Genomic DNA, 20,947 nt, shown 5'->3' on the forward strand with positions numbered 1-20,947 from the left:
CCGCGTGAGTTCTTAGAACACACCCCCATTTTGTTTATTTGCGAAAATTTCAGGACGACGCGAGAGTTCTTAGAACACTTTCAACTTGCCAGAGAACAATACGGACAGCGTCTTCAGGACACCCCCTACGAAAATTTCAGGACACGGCGAGAGTTCTTAGAACACTTTCAACTTGACAACGAACAATACGGACAGCGTCCTCAGAACACCCCCATTTTGTTTATTTGCGAACATTTCAGGACACCATGAGAGTTCTTAGAACACATTCAACTTGCCATCGAACAATACGGACAGTGTCTTCAGAACACCCCCTACGAACAATTCAGAACACCGCGAGAGTTCTTAGAACACTTTCAACTTGACAACGAACAATACGGACAGCGTCCTTAAACACCCCCATTTTGATATTTGCGAACATTTCAGGACACCGCGAGAGTTCTTAGAACACTTTCAACTTGACAACGAACAATACGGACAGCGTCCTCAGAGCACCCCCATTTTGTTTATTTGCGAACATTTCACGACACTGCGAGAGTTCTTAGAACACATTCAGCTTGCCACAGAACAATACGGACAGTGTCTTCAGGACACCCCCTACGAACATTTGAGGACACCGCGTGAATTCTTAGAACACACCCCCATTTTGTTTATTTGCGAACATTTCAGGACACCGCGAGAGTTCTTAGAACACATTCAGCTTGCCACAGAACAATACGGACAGCGTCTTCAGGACACCCCCTACGAACATTTCAGGACACCGGGTGAGTTATTAGAACACACCCCCATTTTGTTTATTTGCAAACATTTCAGGACACCGCGAGAGTTCTTAGAACACTTTCAACTTGCCAGAGAACAATACGGACAGCGTCTTCAGGACACCCCCTACGAAATTTCAGGACACCGCAAGAAATCTTAGAACACTTTCAGCTTGCCACAGAACAATACGGACAGCGTCTTCAGGACACCCCCTACGAACATTTCAGGACACCGCAAGAGTTCTTAGAACACTTTCAACTTGACAATGAACAATACGGACAGCGTTCTCAGAGCACCCCCATTTTCTTTATTTGTGAACATTTCAGGACACCATGAGAGTTCTTAGAACACTTTCAACTTGGCAACGAACAATACGGACAGCGTCCTCAGAACACCCCCATTTTGTTTTGTGAACATTTCAGGACACCGCTTGCCAGAGAACAATACAGACAGCGTCTTCAGGACACCCCCTACGAACAATTCAGGACACCGCGAGAGTTCTTAGAACACTTTCAACTTGACAACGAACAATACGGACAGCGTCTTCAGAACACCCCCATTTTGTTTTTTTGCGAACATTTCAGGACACCGCGAGAGTTTTTAGAACACTTTCAACTTGACAATGAACAATACGGACAGCGTCCTCAGAACACCCCCATTTTGTTTATTTGTGAACATTTCAGGACACCGCGAATGTTCTTAGAACACAATCAACTTGCCAGAGAACAATACGAACAGTATCTTCAGGACACCCCCTACGAACATTTCAGGACACCACGATTGACAACGAACAATACGGACATAGTCCTCAGAACACCCCCATTTTCTTTTTTTTTTTGCGAACATTTCAGGACACCGCGAGTGTTCTTGGAACAGTTTCAGCTTACTTGCGAACAAAACAGACACATATTGAGTCCTCAGAACACCACCCATTCAGTTTATTTAGAACATTTCAGAACACCTGTGATGTCCGCAGACAAATCGAACACAAAAAGAACGTCTACCACATAAAAAAGCACAACATTTAACCTATCTCAAACCTTCCCATCCTCCCCAAACACTCCTACACAACAACACACTCTACTAAATACGCATTTTGAACAAATTTTCACTACGCTGTCCGCGGACGTCCGCGAATCCAAGATTATGGGCGCTACCGAAAATCTGACACGCTTCACGCTTCACACCGTCCAATCAGCGAACATGCTGCATGTCCGCGGACATGACGTAAGCCGCTCGGCCAATCAGGACACTGTCCGCGGAGGGAACAGGGAAGTGTGTCCGCGAAGCAAACGCAGATATCACTAATTTTTTCTGACTTACTTTTTGGTCATTTAAAAAAAAACTACTGGAGGGATTTTCACCAAAGCCCGCTTTCAGGACCAAGCTGCTGCTCCTTGTCCAAATTTGGTGAAAATCCGTCCAGCGGCTTGGGCTGTAGGCGCAAGCAAATATTTTTTCCCATTCAGTCTATGGGGAAAAAAAAGTTTTGGAACCCCCCCTATAACTTTGCCCCCCTGGACGAATCCCCACCAACCCTTGCAAAAAAATTCAGAGTGGGCCATATACTTTTTCTGCAAAGTTTGGTGAGGATTCGTCCGGGGGAGCGAAGTTATAAGCCGCCCAAAAAGTGCTCTTCCTATGGAAACACCAACTTAACCATAACTACATGCCCACTACCGTGGCCATGTAATACTTTTTAAAATTCCTAGCCATGGCTATGAGACATACCATTGCACAACATAGCAGAACATAACATTCATGGTTGCTGCGACTAATGTCCTTACTGATAGCAAGGCTTAATATACGTTAACCCTGGTTAATGTGAAGGATAACAGCGGCTAAGATTAAACATAACCATGGGTGTTTTTTTTAACACACACTCTATTAAAAGGACCAATTAAGGATTATTGATCCATTTATATTGTCTGTGGTTTTTTGATGTCTACTTGTATAACTGAAAACCTGGCCTTGAAAAGCATTTTGGGGAAGAGGGAAGGAGGAGGATGGAACTGGGAAGGGTAAAACATTAGGATTTCCGCGTATAACAAAGGGTAAAAAAAGTACAATTTATTTTTCTTAGCATTTTTTGGGTGATTTTTTTGTGTTTTTCTTTTTTTTAAAGGGAGTAAAAAAATGGCCACTTAAAATATATTTATTACACGACCTGCGGTAGTAGCCTTGTAGTTATGGTTAAGATACTCAACCCATAGGAAGAGCCCATTTTGGGCAGCTTTTAACCCCCCCAGGACGAATCCTCACAACACTTTGCATAAAAAGTATATGGCCCGTCAGATTGATTCTTGTGCGGGAATCCAACGGGTTGTCCACAGTAAAAACATATTAAAAAACACAGCATTGCACTTGTTCAACTAATGAAACAATCTCTTGTGAGGTGAGATGGGATGGGATATGGACATGGGATATGGCCACAAAAATCCAAACAAAATAGTAGGTTTTTCATCTCTGATGTCCGCAAACAGTTCAGGGACAGCCCTGAGATGTTCGCGAACATCTCAGATGTTAGGGTAAATCCAATAATATTTTTGCATTATATGGTTGGTGAAAAGCAGTTTATTTCTTTTTATTTTTTTTTTATTTTTATACAGTTTATTGCAAACTTTAAAAAAAAGAAGAGAGAAGAGCGCAAACAAAAATACAAAACAGCAAATCAATTTCAATTGGTAGGATTCCATTCACTTTGTCAACGAGACACTTTTCAACTGTAAACTTTTCTCAAGTTGTTTCGATTATGTTTGTAATCCCTTATGCATCTTTTCCAGTGATGTTGCCAAGAGTGAAGTGCCTATGACCAAGTCCTCAGGTGGCTCTGTCAAGACCATTCATGGGGTCGGGCCGGAAGCAAGATCCACGGTCTGCAATGTTATCAACATATTTTTCAAGAAAATGAATCAGGGCAAATGTTTGCTTGTTGTTTAAGCCCTCAAAAATGACAGCCCACCATTGGTCACCACACCAAGTGGTTTTTTCTCAATTTCTGAGCCCTGTAATGTCGTTCGCAAGTCTCGTAGAGCAGGACAGAAAGCAGTTTTTGGATGGCGTATAACTTTGGTGCCACTCAATGAAACTATGAAATTATGTAATATCATTCTAGACGTGACCTTGAATGGTTCTACAAAGTTTGGTGCTGTTTTGCTAAGAGTGGGGGTTGCAAAATATTTGAAAGGCTTATACATTTGGTGCCGTTTCATGAATCTGCACAACATTTTTCAAAAAGATTTAAGACCAAGATTTGAATGTTTTTGGAAAGTTTGGTGGGATTTTGTAAAGAGAGGGGCAACATTAAAGGGGGGTCTCAACATGTTTAGATGGCTTATACCTTTGTTGCCATTTGACGAACGTGCACAAAAGTTTTCAGAAAGATTATAGACCCAGCCTTGAAAGTCTGGGCAAAGCCTGAATGGATTTTGTGATGAGGGGGCACAATTAGAGGGGGTTAACATTTTTTAGATGGGTTATAACTTTGTTGACATTTGACGAATGCGCACAAATGATTTTAGAAAGATTATAGACCCAACCTTGAATTTTTCTGCCAAGTCTGAATGGATTTTGTCAATTGGGAACTAAATTATATGACTATTTTATGTATGTACATTTTGACACTTCAAAAAATAAAACATTGATGGATCTGCAGGAAAGTTGTGCAAGGAGCATTGGCAAGGACTTGAAAACATGGTTTTGAAAATGTGCGTACAAAAAATAGTGATATACTGAGGTATAGCCAGTGGCCATGGGCAGTGGGCAGATTGTCCGAGTCATGGCCTGTGGCCATGGGCAGTTGCCAGATTATCTGAGTCATGGTCAAATGCAATGACTCGGAGAATCTGGCTACTGCCCATGACCACGAGAGTCTTGCAATGAGGTTAAAGTGGGCATGGCCACTAGGGACTGTCTATGTGGTGAGGTTTTTGAAAATCGGGATAAGTTTGCATGGGAAAATAAATTCTGGCCATGGCTAAAATTCTGTCCGTGGCTACAGCCCGAAGTGCTTCACAGAATTGCATCAACAGATCGTCGTGACTGTCGCTGCATATACTCCGAGGCAATGCTAATCAGCAGATAATTGGCAAGCATGCCAAACGAGGTGCCTACGTGGTCACCAGCCCCCCATTTAAATCATTCCCACCCTTATTTGCGACCATAGTGCGACCAATATAGCACCAAGAATGATTCTGAAGAATGCTTGATTACAACAACAGTTTCTTATTGAATAACCCAGTGTTCAGGTGAACAGGGCTCACTCTCCTTTTCAAAAGCTAACACTTGAAGAAGGAAAGGCACCTTTACAAAACAACCCCATCACCAGCAGCATGGTAATCTGTTTAAAGTACTAGATGAAGCGCAGTGACCTACCCATTCCCCGCCCTGCAATTACTTGATATTCCTGTACTCGGATTTGATTATTGGGGCATGCTGCATGGCCGAACTATGCTGCATGCCTCAATAATCAAATCAAATTTGGTGCTGTTCTGCCTAGAGGGAACAAAATTAGAGGGAAAGTCCCAACATATTTGAAAGGCTTATACATTTGGTGCCATTTGACAAATCTGCACAAAGGTTTGCAAAAATATTACAGACCCAGATTCGAATGTTTTTGGAATGTTTGGTGGGATTTTGTAAAGAGAGGGGCAACATTAAAGGGGGGTCTCAACATGTTTAGATGGCTTATACCTTTGTTGCCATTTGACGAACGTGCACAAAAGTTTTCAGAAAGATTATAGACCCAGCCTTGAAAGTCTGGGCAAAGCCTGAATGGATTTTGTGATGAGGGGGCACAATTAGAGGGGGTTAACATTTTTTAGATGGGTTATAACTTTGTTGACATTTGACGAATGCGCACAAATGATTTTAGAAAGATTATAGACCCAACCCTGAATTTTTCTGCCAAGTCTGAATGGATTTTGTCAATTGGGAACTAAGTTATATGACTATTTTATGTATGTACATTTTGACACTTCAAAAAATAAAACATTGATGGATCTGCAGGAAAGTTGTGCAAGGAGCATTGGCAAGGACTTGAAAACATGGTTTTGAAAATGTGCGTACAAAAAATAGTAATATACTGAGCTATAGCCAGTGGCCATGGGCAGTGGGCAGATTGTCCGAGTCATGGCCTGTGGCCATGGGCAGTTGCCAGATTATCTGAGTCATGGTCAAATGCAATGACCTGGATAATCTGGCTACTGCCCATGACCACGAGAGTCTTGCAATGGGGTTAAAGTGGGCATGGCCACTAGGGACTGTCTATGTGGTGAGGTTTTTGAAAATCGGGATAAGTTTGCATGGGAAAATAAATTCTGGCCATGGCTAAAATTCTGTCCGTGGCTACAGCCTGAAGTGCTTCACAGAATTGCATCAACAGATCGTTGTGACTGTCGCTGCATATACTCCGAGGCAATGCTAATCAGCAGATAATTGGCAAGCATGCCAAACGAGGTGCCTACGTGGTCACCAGCCCCCCATTTAAATCATTCCCACCCTTATTTGCGATCATAGTGCGACCAATATAGCACCAAGAATGATTCTGAAGAATGCTTGATTACAACAACAGTTTCTTATTGAATAACCCAGTATTCAGGTGAACAGGGCTCACTCTCCTTTTCAAAAGCTAACACTTGAAGAAGGAAAGGCACCATTACAAAACAACCCCATCACCAGCAGCATGGTAATCTGTTTAAAGTACTAGATGAAGCGCAGTGACCTACCCATTCTCCGCCCTGCAATTACTTGATATTCCTGTACTCAGATTTGATTATTGGGGCATGCAGCATGGCCGAACTATGCTGCATGCCTCAATAATCAAATCAAATTTGGTGCTGTTCTGCCAAGAGGGAACAAAATTAGAGGGAAAGTCCCAACATATTTGAAAGGCTTATACATTTGGTGCCATTTGACAAATCTGCACAAAGGTTTGCAAAAATATTACAGACCCAGATTTGAATGTTTTTGGAAAGTTTGGTGGGATTTTGTAAAGAGAGGGGCAACATTAAAGGGGGTCTCAACATGTTTAGATGGCTTATACCTTTGTTACCATTTGACGAACGTGCACAAAAGTCTTCAGAAAGATTATGGACCCAGCCTTGAAAGTCTGGGCAAAGCCTGAATGGATTTTGTGAAGTGGGGGCTAAGTTATATGACTATTTTATGTACATACATTTTAACACTTTTCAAAAAATAAAACATGGACAGATTTGCAGCAAACCCGTGTAAAGAACTGTGGCAGGACCTGAAAGCATGGTTTTACCAATGTGTCCATGTTTTTCACATAATTTGCAGCAGGAGTGGCGCTTTGTTCCCGAAATCGGGCATTTGTAAATTTGGTGTAGGGCTTGGGTGGACAGCTTGAGAAACACATTTGGGGCTATTTGGTGACTGTGAGAGGGCTTTGTCAGGTTAGGGTAGTGGAATCTAGATGATATGGGGTATTTGCATAAGTGAAAAATAGGCCATGCACCCGACAATCTAGGCACTGGCCTCAACCACCATAGCAAAATACGGCCATGCACCCAAGAATCTGGCCACCCAAGTCTTGCTTGGGGAGTTTGAGAAAGACATTTGGGGTTATTTGGTAACTACATGAGGGGTGGTTCGGGTAGGGGAGTGGAATGTAGATGATATGTGCATATTGGCAGAGGTGAAAAATAGGATTGGCGGTCCATTTTTATGTCTGCAGATGTCATTTGAATTGGGAAGTCCCGGGCAAGTTGTGGTGTGGTGGTTGTGCCCAGTGGCCAGATTCTTCGGTGCATGGCCATATTATGCTGTGGTGATTGTGGCCAGTGTCTAGATTCTAGGGTACATGGCCTTAGGATGTGGACCGTAGGCCATGCACTCAATAATCGGGGAACTGGCCACAACCACTGCAGCATAATGCAGCCATGTACCCAAGAATCTGGCCACCTGCCACAACCATTGTAATAATATGTGTACAGATATGGAATCCGGACATTGGAAACAACCATTATAATAACATGTGCATAGTAATTAGACATAGTGTGCGGGCAGTGTATAGTATTTGTAACACAATGACACAATGCAATTGAAGTGCAAATGGTACTTTTGATTGCAGTACCATTGGGTGTACAGGTTGATGTTGTTGTACATGGTAATGCAGGAGAAATCTTTGCTTCTTTTTCTGTGAAAAAAACATAGCACGGTATATTAGGTCGGATACTTCACAATGTCGCATTGCATACAATCTCACATATTCATATACTTTTTGGACCTACATAATCAGTACATTCTAAGTACTATGTTTGAAACAACATCACTGTGCTGTTTTTGTTTGCATAATCATTGGGTCATTGGGGAAAAAGCCATACAGGATAAAAAAAAAACCTACTACATTTATTTGCCGTTATGTGTCATAGTATGTTTTTTTGAAGTGTGCAGTACTTAAAGGAATGTTTAAGGTGCACAAATATGTGTATTTGTTGTTACAAGCAGTTTGCAGTAGGAAGACTCATAATGCTGTATTTGCAATGAAGTAAAATTAAGAGTATTGTGTATTTTAATTATTTTGCTATTCAAAGGTAGCATTGCAATAGCATGGGTGCAGTTAGATGCCAGTTGGCATATTCTAACTGTTGAAAGTTTGACAGTTTTAAAGGGTACGTTTTGAAGCAGTTTAATTCCTTTTGGTGTAATTTAACTATTTTACTTTGAAAAGTAACATTGCAGTATTATGGGTACAGTGAGATACCAGTTGGCATATTCTAACGGTTGATAATTTTACAGTTTTGAAGGGGATGTTTTGCAGAAGTTTGATTGGTATTGGTGTATTTTTACTATTTTGCTATTTAAATCTAGCATTGCAGTACTATGGATGAAGTTAGATACCAGTTGGTGCAATCTAACTGAGTATAGTTCTACAGGTTATTGACTAAATTTCGTAGACCCTCATAATCAGTACATTCTAAGTATTATGTTTCAAATAATATTACTGTGTATTGTGCACAGTTGTTGATTCTGTTTGCATAATCATTGGGTCATTGGGAAAAAATCTATACAGCATTACCAAACACATGCTATAATTATATCTGTTGGGGTATTGAAACTGTTTTCCATTTCAAAAACTGCATTGCAATACTATGGATGTAGTTAGATACCAGGTCAGTGTATTGTAACTGTTGATAGTTTTACTGTTCTGAAGGGTATTCTCTGAAGCAGTTAGATACCTGTTGGTGTATTCTAACTATTTGGCTTTTGAAACGTAACATTGTACTATTATGGATGCAGTTAGATACCAGTTGGCGTATTCTAACTGTTAATAGTTTTATAGTTCTGAAGGGTATTTTTTGAAGCACAATACCTGGTGGTGTATTCCAGCTATTTTGCTATTGAAAAGTAGCATTGGAGTGGAGTAGTATGGGTGCAGTTAGATACCAGGTGGCGTATTCTAACTGTTGATAGTTCTACAGGTCAGTGAGTAAACTTTGTAGATCCTCATAATCAGTACATTCTAAGTTCTATGGTTGAAACAACATTACTGCCTATTTTGCGCAGTTGTTATTTCTGTTTGCAAAATTATTAGGTCATTGGGGAAAAAACTATACAGCATAAAACAAATGTGGTACTTTCATGTGAATTTAACGTTCACAGTATGTTTGTTTGAATTGTGCAGTACTTAATGGAATGTCTAAAGTCCACTATCTCCAGAGAGTTTTACAGGTCAGTGACTACATTTAGATTTAAGGAATATTAAGTATAGGCATTTGTTAGATTTGCTGGTAATTTTTGTTTTAGAGTAATGGTAGTGCTGTTGCATTCAAACCAACCACATACTTTTTTAATGTATGCAATATTGTGACCTGCAGTGGTTGTGACACCAGTGTGGTAGATTATGCCTACTGTTGTGAAGGTTTTCTTGCCGAGAGATACTTGCCCGTGTGTGGAGCTAGTAAGCTTACAGCTGTTGTTGGTACCATCTGCATTGTACATAAAAAGCATTAGTATTACATATTGGCTATGTGAGTTTATGTGTAAGGTGGAACGATTGTCTGAATTGCAAACAGTGCATAATATGGCATGATTTGCATTTTGCACCAGCTGATGAAATGGAATGGATTAACAATTTGGTATCGATACATATAGAAATAGTTCATTAGGGATGTGCTCTTGCGCAACATGGTTGCAGAGAGTGCATGTATCTTTCCATGTGTATGAAATGGGAAGATTTCATTTATAGGTAAGTTTTTGCTTTCCAGTACTTACAATAAGTACATTAGACATTCGTGTGGATCTTCCTGTGTGTTTATGGTCATTTTACCATTCCTGCAGAGTAGTACACTTCTTGCCTTATTCCTGAGACACTGTACATGTTGTCAGGATTATTTGTTGCATTTTGATGAAGGACGAGCGTTTATAAAAACAACTGGACTGATCCATTTAAGTAAATGTTTTGAATAATTGGTGGCAATAGGAACAGAAGATTGATTGCTACATTTGCATAGCAATTTACACCAGTTGTGTTGAAAATTTTAAATGGACAGGAGAGTTCTGTCTCTGTGTCATTTGCTGGACTTCCACTTGTTTTTTTAGAAGAAATATTTCTCTTTTTTTCAGCTAATGGATGTGCACTTGTGTTTGCCCTAGATCGTTGTGTGGTTGTAATACTTGATGGAGTAGCAGTGGTTTTTAGTTTCTTTGGTGGTATTGTTGGGAGATCTCTTATACATTCTGTTTGCATTCATTTTATTTTAAACAATTTACCTTTTTCAGGAACAGGGTACATATTGAGATTGGGTTTGTAGAGTGCACTTAGTCTGTTGTACTCTAGGATGCAAGGAATGTCAGCGTTGACTTTGTTTTGCATCAACATTGACTAGAAATAGTCCTTCGAGTGTACATAGATGTGAAAGTGCTACATAACTCATACATTCTTTAAAGACTCTGCTGCCAATGTCACTCAATGCCTGATCTAAGATTAGACCTTGTGATTTGTGAATAGTGACTGCATATGCAAGAGAGAGAGAGAATTGCTCTCTGCGTACATGCATGTTTTTGAAAAGAAAGAATCATGCTGTTGAGCGTTTTATCCTTTCAACTTCTGAAAGTTTGTCAAAGTGGAAGTTGACAAACTGAATGTTGTTGACATGTCTGGAAGCCAACAAACGTATCAATTGCTCCATTGACTAAACCTTGCTCCACGTCAAGCTCACGTTTCAGAATTATTCTGCAGTTTAAACACAACATTAACATTTTCTCCAAATCAGCTGTGTTGGAGATACATTTTTCTAAGTTACTTAATCGTGCTGTTGCTTGTTGACACATAGGGAGTGTCATGCCATGCACTTCCAGTTTGTCTGTGGAGCTAATATGCACTATTGGTTGTATTTCATTTTTTAGCATTGTCACATTGAATTGCGTACAGCTTGCTAGGGTTGGCATTAAGGACATCCATCTTACATTTTGTTGTGCTAATTGTTCCATGACTTCAGGAACAGATGTGTCATGCCCATATAGCTCATGGATCAGTCAACTATTTAAGATAGATTGTGCATCTTTAGAAAGAAGACCAGTCCTAATGCTTTGTAAAATGTTAGCATAGGTAAGTTCTGCAGACTGACGCATGTTTTGAGTTAGTTCTCTGTATTGAACATGTTGCCAGAGATTTACATTTCCTATGCTGCCAAGTGTGTTGTGGTACTGTTTGTGTCCTAAGGTTTTAAACATAGGTTCACATTTCACTAGTTAATTGTAGGAGATCTCCAAAAAGAATAACGCGTTTTCCTCCAAAGAGTTCTTTATAGTCCGTTTTAAGGAGGTGAATTAGAGCCAACATTAGGTAGGAGATAATGCTTACCTGATCTATTAGGAGCATTTTCATTTGTTTCAGAATTCTGCGTACTTCAGAAGCAGCTTCTGTTGATAGTTTGTAGTACTCTTATTTGGTTTGGTGTTCTCCTGGAAGAAGCAGTAGTCAGTGTAAAGTAACACCTCCTATGTTGTAAGCAGCTAAACCTTTGGGGGATGTTACACAAGCTGAAAGGTTGGTGTTTGTTTACTTTTGTAGGCATTTGCTGATGATTTTTATTAAGAATGTTTTTCCAGAACCAGCTTCACCACTCACATGGAGGAGTAGAGGTTTATAATGTTGACAGCTACAAGTTTTACTTTCATCTTTCAAACCATGTTCAATGTCTTTAGTCACTTCTAGGAAAATGCTCAGTTGCACATCATTTAGCTGTGATTTTTCCCACTGCCAAGTTTTCTTCTGATTGCTCGTATTGATACATGGTGTTTTCTACTTCAGTCTTGGCTAAGTCTGCTTCATTTATTATGAGTTGCTCTTTGAGTGGTTCTTGGCTTCCTGTAACAGAAGGTTTACTGTCCTCAGGTGTGCCTTCATTTAGTTGTGCTTGAACTTCTTCCTCTTGTTGGCGTTCATTGTCCAACATGTTTTTGTATTGCTTGACATGTACATTTGTTATACTGCTTTCATTTGCATTGAATGCAGCTTCAAATGAGTCATGGTTGCCTAATACATCTTCTTCTTTTTTCCATGGTTTAAAAAGTTGCAGTAAGGCCATGTAGTAAAGTGCTCTATGTTGAGGAATTTTAAATGATAACTTTTTTATGATTAATTAGGCTGGGTTTGCTAAGTTTGATGAGGCTGCCTTCACAAGCTCAGACCACATAATTTCCACATTTTACATCTGGTTTAACATTATTCTTGTAGGAATAATGTTGTGCTATGTGGTACAGGCACATGTTTTTCAAAGCAGTACTTCTGTTTGGGTAATATATTTCTAATAAATTGTTTTTCAAAATGTCTTGTTTGTTGGGATCATTTTGGCTATTATCTCTATGTCTTGGTACAATTTCAGCACTCTTTTTACGAATGCAGCTGGACCAAGTCTTGGCCATACTATGGGCCTCATTATGACCCAGGCGGTAAGTTACCGCCTGGGTCGTACCTTTACAACCATGGCGTAAACTACGTTTACGCCATGGTGGTTGGTGGACTTACCGCCCCATTCCGAGGTGAGTGGGGCGGTAAGTCCCCATTAACCCATTTACCCTTCCCCATTCCCATTTTTTCCCCATAGGGCATAATGGGAGTGGGGAAGGCGTTAATTACGCCACCGTAAATTACGGTGGCGTAATTAACAACACGGTCCCTTAGCGCCATGGATTTTAACACCTGCTAAAAGCAGGTGTTAAAACCTCCATGGCGCTAAGGGACCTCGGAATCAGGCGGTAAGGGTCGGCGCTGTTTACGCCGCCGTAAACCCCTTACCGCCTGGGTCCTAATGAGGCCCTATGTGTGCAGATTTGCCATATAAGGCTGTGCCTGTTAAACAGTCTGCAACTTCGTAGCATACACATTCTTTCTGGGAGAGCATTTTTATGCCTAAACTGTAATATTTTGTGACAGTGTTTTGTCAGATGATATGTCATCGCAGAGGTCTTTTTGCTCTGTTTTCTCAGCTTTGATTAGGTAGGCTGTGACATATCGTGCAACTGCAGTGGAGTTGTCTACAATGTACTGCAAATCTATGTTTGCATTCCACAGGAGGGCAATGTTTGCATTGAAATAATTTATGTACTTTGAAGCTTTGTTTATGTTAATGCTGTATGTGTTTTTAGGTAATTTTCCTTTCACACTGTGTCTAACAGAAGACATGAAGCTGTTTACTTGTTCTTTGCTGAAACTGGTCTAGGGAAACCTAAGCGGCATTTAGTGTAGTATTTATCTTCGTTTTTATATCTGTGTTGGCACTATTAGCCACACTTATGTTTTTGGAAGCATAACATTTGTGTATGTAGTTCACTACGTGTGGTTTCTGAAGGGATGTCGCAGGTTATGTATTTGTGAATAAACTGCAAAACAGTGGCATCACTGTCATGACTAAATCTAGGAGCATCTTTTATCCAAAAAAGCATGTTGATGTGTGGTGCTCCTCTGCATTGATATTCCTTTCTCCAAAAGAAGTGTTCAACTTCTCTGAGGTGAGGAATATTTTTATTACAGATGAAGTGCAGCATGGCAATAAAGTGGTGCGCCTCCAGCAAGTGCCTTGTGAGTGCTGTTGGCTGTGTTGGTGAAGGTCTGCTCCAGGATACGAGCTCTGTGATTACTACGTTTAAAGTAGACTTTGAGATATTATTCTGAAATCACAGGCAATTGCTCTGCCTTATTACCCAGAAGCCCCATATAAGCCAGGCACGCGCACCTCCAGTGTGCACGCCTCCAGCAGGTGTCTTGTAAGTGCTGTTGGCTGTTAGCTGCTTCACTGAGAGCCAGAGCATTACTAACTTATAGTTTGATGCTTTCTTACCGCAGATTTCTGATGGGTGAGAGTTGGCTACTTTCTTATCTCGTGGGTGCATGAGCTCTCTGTTAAACTATGATATACTAGCAAAGCTACATAAACTAGTGAAGTAACTCTTAGACAAAATAGCCGTAATAGCATTGTAAGCATTCACCTGAATCTAGGCAATCAGCAATTGGCTACTCCAGTCTTCTGTGTTTCACAATCTATTGCAGTTTCCAGATCTACAATATAGTTACATGCTGGGAAGTAGCCACAAACTGAACTGTGTTGAGATGAGACAGATGTGAGCGGTGGCAGCTGGCTGTATATTGGTTTATTAGATTAAAGCAACTGGTATATCTACAACTATAACTGTAAACGATCCATGTGCTAGGTAGATTGTAATATTAATACCAAAAACTTCTTGGCTTGTGTGTTATATGGTGTACGAAATCATTAGGATAAACAGATATTGTAGCAGTTGAAACAGAGGTCAATGTTGAAGACGAATGCTTAAAAACTCTGTCAAGACATATGAGATTGAAAAATTACAAAATTACATAGTTAGCTCCAGGGGATATCTAATCAATGCAAATGTATTGAATATGTTCTGACTATGTTATGATCACTGTGATAAAGGTAGCTATAAGACTATAAGAATATTGTTGATAATTAGTGTGACAGTGCCTGTGCCTGTGACCGCTCTATACAACTTCCCTTGCATTACTCTACACTGATTGGTACCGTTTACCGTTTTGCAGCATAGCGGGATAACATTGTCGGCAACGCCGCTGAGACTGTGCAAAGAGATGGTTCTGTGATTTGAACATAGTTGCTACATAGTTAAGGTGACAATTTGGGTGGTAGTCTGCAAAAGGAAATAAAACGGAAACGTAAGCTTCCGAAAAAAATGTGCAGGGTTTTCGTCATGGTTATTCTGACATAATGGTCGACATAATGGTTGTAATTTGAGAATTATCATTAGATTTCTCTCAATGTGGGGAACTGGTTGATTCCAATTTAAACCCCACAAATACGAGTCTGCAAAAAAATGTGCTTCGAGGCCGCAGAATCTGTCCTCCGAAGACTATATCTAAACCAATTATAGGAAAAACTAAAATAATATCTGCCTATTTTCTGAAAATTCTATCTAAATTGCGGCCACTAAAGCAAATAGATGAAGTGGCAGCTGCTAATGACATTATAGCCGAACTCAGTGATGTGTTGGCTCTAAATAGCTTGAGAACGTTTAGTCGACCAATTTTGATACTGTAAGCATTAAAGCTGTGAATTCTTTAGCTGAAATTATCACTCCGACAACTGAACCTCTACAGGAAGCAGCCGTGGGATCCCTCGTTGACCCAAAATGTGTGGCAAAAGCAATGATTCATGCAGTGATAATGTGTTAGCAGCTGGCATGAGTCCACCCACAAATAACATTGATTTAGAGGGCGATATGAGTGGTGAAGCAGAATTAGAATGTATGGGGGAGATGATTGGGGAGATGATGGCGATGTCATTTTCGGCTAGTCATCTAGACATCAAAGCTCACAATTTTTTTCCGTCGTCAAAATCTCTACACTCTGAAAGCGAGATATCTGCTAATAATATGCCATGTACTAAAGACATGTGGGATAGTGAACCATTTCAAGTAAAAAAAAAACAAAGTGACCATGGAAATTCAGATAATCTTAACATAAGTAATAGTAGCATGTCATTAAACGAAATGTTTGAAGCATTTGAGAACTTGCTAAAACATGTATTGACTAAATCTGAAAACATTGAGAGAAAACTAGATTTGCAATCACTGCTCCTACATAAAAGTATTACCCGTGGAAGAAAGTTAGTTTGTGATCGGAGTACCTCACCAGATAATAGTAGTTCTGCCAAATTGGGCATGAACTTGTTGATTGGTGTGAATGACGAACTCAAATCTTCTTTGACTAACAGCATTCATGGTGGTAAACACCAAGTGAAAAAACAGCAGATTGCAAAAATAAAGAGGAAAACAATTTCTAGAATATGTCATTTATTTATTTATTTATTAAATTTATATAGCGCGCAGGCAGCCCAGGGGCATTGTGGCACTGTTACTTGCAAGGAAGACTTAGTTACAATGTGTGCAGGTTGTGCCTTGGGTTACAGTGAGGCAGTGACCTGTGATCAGATATACCACATAATACATCAAACAATACAATTATGAGGGCTAGGCCATGTAATTGTTAGATGAACAGGGTCGTTTTCAGGGTTTTCCGAAAGGCGGTCAGTGAGGGTTCAGAGCGCAGGGAGCTAGGGAGGGTGTTCCAGTGTACGGCAGCGAGGTACGGGAAACTGGAGCCCCCTGCTCTGGTCCTTTTTACCCTGGGTACTGAGAGCATGCTGGCATAGGGTGATCTAGTGGGTCTTGTGGAGGAGACCAGGTGGATCCTCTGGGAAAGGTACATTGGGGCGGCAAGATGGACACATTTGTGGGTGATGCTTAGAGCCTTGAATAAGATCCTCTCCTTTATGGGGAGCCAGTGGGACGCTTTTCTGGCAGCGGTGATGTGCTCTCTCTTGGCAATGCCTTGTGCAGCGCGTAGGGCATTGTTCTGTATTACTTGGAGCTTCTCAAGATTTTTGTTGGAGGTCCCAAGGAAAAGAATATTGCAGTAATCAAGTCGCGAGCCGGTTATGGCCCTGGCTATGTTAGTGCAAGTGTCTTTTGACAGATAAGGTCTGATTGCGTTAAGGAGTTTTGCATGGTAAGCGGCCAAGGAGGCAATGGCGTTTACTTGTCTGGTCATGGATAGATTGGAGTCTAAGTAGACGCCTAGTGTTTTTACCGTGTCAAGTACTGGGATCGTGATTGAGTCAATGGTGAAATGACTGAACTGAGCGTCAAGTTTCTTGATGGTGTCAATGGAGCCTACGAGTAGGAGCTCAGTTTTGTCAGAGTTAAGGCAGAAGCCGTTGATAGCCATCCACATTTGAATTGAGTTGTAGATGTTGTTGAGGGTAGCAGAGTCCGTGTCATAGTCGCCTGTCAGAGTGAGAAGGATCTGTGTGTCGTCGGCGTAGTTGGTGTAAGAGATGCCCATGGCGTCAAGGATGAGGAAGAGGGGGCGGGTGAAGATGTTGTAGAGGGTGGGGGAGAGGCAGGAGCCTTGGGGCACCCCACATAGCATGATAGAGGGTGATGCAGTGGCTAGGTCAGAGAAGACCTGCATGGTCCTGCCTTGGAGGAAGGAGGTGATCCATGTAATGGCTTCTTGAGAGAAGTTGGCTGTGGAGGAGAGGTGGTGGCAGAGGATGTCGTGGTCTACAAGATCAAAAGCTGCCGACAGATCCAGGAGAAGGAGCAAGACAGGTTTGCCTTGGTCCCTTGCGTCGTCCATTTGGTTTTTTAGGTCGAGTAGGGCTGTCTCTGTCCCATGCCTAGGGCGAAAGCCGGATTGTCTCAGTCCAAGGAGGTTCTGTTCTTCGAGGAAGTGCTGGACCTGCTGGTAGGCTGCTTTGTCTAGAATCTTGAGGAGGAAAGGGACAGTGGTGATGGGGCGGTAGTTATTAGGGGAGGTGGGGTCAAGTGTGGGTTTCTTTATGAGGGGTCGGACCCATGCTTCCTTTAGGCAGGCGGGGACTCTCCCTGTGGTGAAAGAGGCGTTGACGAAGGCTGTTAGGAAAGGGGCCAAGGTGTCTGCGCAGTCTTTGATGATGGAGGCAGGACAGGGGTCGCCTTTGTAATTGGAGGGTTTTATGTTTTTCATAGTGTTGATCATGTCGTTTTCTTGGATGGTTTTAAAGGAGAAGGTGGGTGGGGCCTCAGTGGGTGATGGGGGCAGTGGTGGTGGGGAGGGTGTAGTGTGGGTGGAGAGTGTTAGTTTGGTGTTCAAGATTTTGGCTTGGAGAGAGCTGATCTTATTGCGCATGGCTGTTTGGATGTTGTCACACCATTCTTTGTCCTTAGTGAAGTTTTGGGGGGTGGGTGTGGGGTTCTCAATTTCCCTGAAAATGGCGAACATTTCCTTGGTGTTCGACTTGGCCTCAGTAATTCTCTCTTCGAAGGATTTAGCTTTGGCTTTAATGATGGCTTTCTTGTAATTAATTGCAAGGGATTTGAAGTTGAGTTTGTCTTTCTCATCCCCGGATGTTTGCCAAAGAGCTAATGCTGCTGCGTAGTTTTAGAAGGTCTTGGGTGAACCACGCATTAGCGTGTCTAGTGGGTTTGGTTTTCCGAGGTTTAAGTGGGGCGATGGTATTGATTGCTGCTGTGATGGCCGTATCATAATTTTTTGCCAGAGTTTCTGGGTCGTTGGAGAATGGGGCTGTGAAGGCAGGTCCCTGTAAGAAGGGTAGGAGTCTTTCTTTGGTCAGTTGACGGGCACTCCTTGCAAGGGCAGGAGGCAAGGGAGGAGGGGGGAGGGATGTGGTTGTAGTGGTGGGGATGTTAAAGGTGATGGTGTGGTGGTCGGACCATGGGGTGGGGGTGTTACCCGTGACTGTGATGGGGCAATTGTGGTGGGCGATCCAGTCTAGTGATCTGCCTAGGGCGTGTGTAGGGTTATTGATGGTGTTGACGAATCCTAGGGTGGCTAGAGCTGTGTCAAGTGCTTTGGCTGTAGGGTCTTTGGCGTCATTCAGGCCAAGGTTGATGTCTCCAAGGAGAATGGCTTTGGATGACTTTTTGAGGTTGTCCGCCAGGAGGTGGGTGATGGAGGCCTGGAAGTCTCCTAGGGGGCCTGGTGGTCGATAGATGAGGTGTAGGGTGATGGTGCATTGGTGCGAGATGGTGAGTTTTAATTGAAGGTAGTCGCTGTTATTGTTGATAGTTTTGTCAGCCTTTCTGATGGTGATTGAGTCTTTGGCTATGAGTGCGACACCGCCTCCAGGGGTCATACGATCTTGTCTCGTGATGGCATAGCCAGGTGGGAGAGCGAGGGATAGGGCGGGGCCTGAGGCTTCATGTAGCCAAGTTTCGGTGACCATTAGAAGATCTAGATCTAGGGTGGTAATAAGGTCGTGGATGTCTAGTGCATGCGCATTGATGGAGCGGGCGTTGATGAGGGCACATTTGAGGTGCGGTTCAGGGGTGACATTGATGGTCGAGGGTGGCATATCCGAACCGGTGGGAGGCATGTTTTCTGGGGTCATAGACACAGATAAAGTGGCATTTGCATCATTAGGTAGCAAGGCAGTGGTAGAAGAATTGCAAATAGCGGTAGTTTCAATCAAACCAGTGGGGGGCATGTTTTCTGGGGTCATAGACACAGATAAAGTGGCATTTGCATCATTAGGTAGCAAGGCAGTGGTAGAAGAATTGCAGATAGCGGTAATTTCATTCAAACCAGTGGGGGGCATGTTTTCTGGGGTCATAGACACAGATAAAGTGGCATTTGCATCATTAGGTAGCAAGGCAGTGGTGGAAGAATTGCAGATAGCGGTAATTTCATTCAAACCAGTGGGGGGCATGTTTTCTGGGGTCATAGACACAGATGAAGTGGCATTTGCATCATTAGGTAGCAAGGCAGTGGTAGAAGAATTGCAAATAGCGGTAATTTCAATCAAACCAGTGGGGGGCATGTTTTCTGGGGTCATAGACACAGATAAAGTGGCATTTGCATCATTAGGTAGCAAGGCAGTGGTAGAAGAATTGCAGATAGCGGTAATTTCATTCATACGTGTGAGTGACACATTAACAAGAGTCTTAGACATTGTATCCAATGCAAATGGCTCACGGTGGTGCTTGATAAGTGGGGTCAGCTTCGTTGCGTGGCTTAGTTTATGGTATAGATGCAGTACTGGGGAGGTGGCCTTTCGGTTAGTTGTAGCTAAGGTTCTCGACTGTAGTCGTGCATTGCGTGCACTTGTGGGGATGGGCAGAGTGACCAATACGCTAGGTAGAGTACGTGTGCGTAGACGGTCTCGCCTTTTTGCGAGTGTGTGGGGTAGTTCCGGAGTGCGGGACTCCTTACCTTGTGATTCCAGCAAGTGTCCGTGGCAAACGGCAGACTTCGAGCAGCGAAGAGCTGCAAAGAGGAGTGCAGGCCTTGTCCTCTGGCCTTCTCCTCGCGTCTTCGCCTGGCGGTGAGCCCCGTCTCCCTTTATGGTGGGGGGGGTGGAGCCGGCAGGGCGGGAAGCCGTATCAGGCTGCGGGCTGCGGGCGGGAAGCGGCGTCGATTCGGCGGGAGATTCAAAAGATGCTTTCCTGAAAGCATTGTGGGCGGTGATCATGCCTTCCATGGTGGAGGCCTTTGCAGTATGCGCGAGACGCGCTGAATCAGCTGGGGCTCCGAAATGGAGATTGTAGTCGGCAGACAGCTGATCGAGCACAGCTGATGGGGGCACTCGCAGCAGAGCTGCAAAGAGGAGTGCAGGCCTTGTCCTCTGGCCTTCTCCTCGCGGCTTCGCCTGGCGGTGAGCCCCGTCTCCCTTTATGGTGGGGGGGTGGAGCCGGCAGGGCGGGAAGCCGTATCAGGCTGCGGGCTGCGGGCGGGAAGCAGCGTCGATTCGGCGGGAGATTCAAAAGATGCTTTCCTGAAAGCATTGTGGGCGGTGATCATGCCTTCCATGGTGGAGGCCTTTGCAGTATGCGCGAGACGTGCTGAATCAGCTGGGGCTCCGAAATGGAGATTGTAGTCGACAGACAGCTGATCGAGCACAGCTGATGGGGGCACTCGCAGCGGAGCTGCAAAGAGGAGTGCAGGCCTTGTCCTCTGGCCTTCTCCTCGCGGCTTCGCCTGGCGGTGAGCCCCGTCTCCCTTTATGGTGGGGGGGTGGAGCCGGCAGGGCGGGAAGCCGTATCAGGCTGCGGGCTGCGGGCGGGAAGTGGCGTCGATTCGGCGGGAGATTCAAAAGATGCTTTCCTGAAAGCATTGTGGGCGGTGATCATGCCTTCCATGGTGGAGGCCTTTGCAGTATGCGCGAGACGCGCT

This window comes from Ambystoma mexicanum, chromosome 5q (assembly GCF_040938575.1).
Source record: "Ambystoma mexicanum isolate Mex_15411 chromosome 5q, UKY_AmexF1_1, whole genome shotgun sequence".
NCBI lineage: Eukaryota > Metazoa > Chordata > Amphibia > Caudata > Ambystomatidae > Ambystoma > Ambystoma mexicanum.